Source organism: Rhagoletis pomonella, unplaced genomic scaffold, assembly GCF_013731165.1.
Source record: "Rhagoletis pomonella isolate Grant_MI unplaced genomic scaffold, Rhpom_1.0 Rhpom_scaffold_00007, whole genome shotgun sequence".
Taxonomy (NCBI): Eukaryota; Metazoa; Arthropoda; class Insecta; order Diptera; family Tephritidae; genus Rhagoletis; species Rhagoletis pomonella.
In genome coordinates, this window is record NW_023458561.1 from 39,814,830 (window position 1) to 39,816,973 (window position 2,144).

Sequence of the window (2,144 nt, forward strand, 5' to 3'; positions counted from 1 at the left end):
AAAAATCCCTGCACGATTTTCTGTGACACACACTATACATATAATGTGGATTTAAGTGAGAAAATTTTGAAGCGATTTCTCGGGACTGCAGCCGTATTAAGTCGACAAGCCGGCTAAATACACTTGCGTTGAAACGTTCAATGATCTTTTGATAGAGAAAGTTTTTCTTCCCAAAAAAGCCGCCAAAATGCTGACATCTTGGAAAAGAATTTTGCCCACTCTACTATGCAAGCGAACGAATTTTGTTTACCAAATCAATATAGAAACACTCCGTTTATAGGGAGGCGCTCAATAACTTTCCCGGCCAGTTAAATAGCGCGGACTAGTTGATCAATGGACCCGTCGGTGAAAAGAAAGCGCTTGGATTTTGACGATTTCTATTGCCTGTTCTGTGTATATGGCATTGGCCTTGGCTTATAGGTTTTAGTATTTAGCACTAAAATTTGGAATTAATTTTGAAAAAAAAAACAGCAGAAAAGGAGAGTAGTAATATTAGATTTATTGACATGCACCCAAAAATGTCCGCCAAGAGGAAATACAAGTATAATGCAAAACAGTAGGTTCTAAAAATGAAAATATGCTATGAAATTTGAAATAAATTCTAGGATCGAAATAGATTTTTTATCTACAGTGTAACTTCGATATAACGAACATTAATACAACGAAAAATTCAATACAAAAAAAATGTTTACTGAATCCCCCGAAACAATTTTTTGTTGCCAAATGGTCCATACAAAAATGCTCCATGGATATAACAAAGAAATTTGCAGCATGAAAACCTTCTAAATATATTGACGGTTAACGTTCTATTAGTCGAAGTGTCGACTCAAAAGCCTCTAAATGGCAAATTCTGAATGTGTTGACGGTTAGAGTCTTTAGAAAAAGTTATACTTATAATGAATTTTTTCTAAATTTTGCATTTTTCGTATTGAGATTTCGATATTCTACATGTAACTTAACGAACACGCGGATGCGTGCTCGAAAAAATTAAAGTTGGGAGCCGCCCCGCGGCCCCAGGTTTCCCTAAGGATAGAAATGAAAAGCAAGATTAGCAGTACAAGTAAATATTTACCATTGAGCTCCCAAATAATAATGAATACAAAATATTACCTAAAGCTATCGCTAAGTATCTAAATGGCCCGAATTAATTGATTAGTTGCTGACGCTGTGCTTCCCACGATTTGCATTTTGGTTGCATAAAACCGATTGGTATCGCTTACGTTGCAGGTCAATCGATGAATCGATTTTTGAAGATGATCTTTGGTGTGCGTCGTTGGCTGATCCTGATCGGTTGTTTGGTTTAGCCTAGGAAAGTTGATTGTAGTCGTAAGTTTTTTCCAGCTGATGTAGCACACGGCTGCCAGGATTGTCAAGGCAATAGCGTCACAAATTAAGGAGAAGTGAAAATTATTGCCAAGTTGCTTTAGATGGTGAATATTTTCTATGCTGAGCCCGTGGATGTACTCCAGATTTAAATTCAGCCCATCACTTGTAACGTTAACCAAAGCGGGTGGCAAAGCCTGTACTGTGCGTAATGATTTGCTGGTGAACGTTTGATTTCCCACCATGACCGTTTCATTATTTAGTAAAATAACGTATGTTCCGTTGAGGACCGCGGAGTAGTTCCTCCCCTTCAATGGTCCTTGAAAGTTTGTAGTAAATATTGTTGCATCGGCGATCATTTCAACAATTACGTTGTTGTCTGGTTCAAAGTGGCATTTAGCATCGCCGCCCTTCACTAATCTAGCCAGGCGTCCGTCTTCAGGAAGTTTCGTTAAAGATTTGGGTGAGCAGATTGTTGTATTGCTAATCGAAGGACAATCCTCGTTCAGTCCGAACGTTTCTTCTTCGTTTACCAGCATCTTCTTGTAATTAAGTTCAACGTGTTGTCCCCTGTCGGTAGCCATCTGGTTTGACTTTTGGTATTGATAGTACGTATAAAAGGATACTACCGTTTGAATACACGGAAGCCGATCCGTATTCTATAGCTTCGATGGTATTTTGATATGGCAGCGAATCTTCTTCTATTAAAAGTCTTTGTACCTCGTCTCGATCAAGTAAGTTTGTGTTTATGATACCAGATTTTGCCATTTGGCTCGCCTGCACGATCTCTGATACCTGTTCCTTCAGGATTAGAACTTTGC

The 2,144-nt window shown here is 38.5% G+C and overlaps 1 protein-coding gene across 1 annotated transcript in view; it reads left to right on the plus strand.

Annotated features, from left to right (window-relative positions):
• Positions 1–2,144, plus strand: part of LOC118743820 — a 3,534-nt gene that overhangs the window by 526 nt on the left and 864 nt on the right. The gene's annotated exons all lie outside the window — the stretch shown is intronic.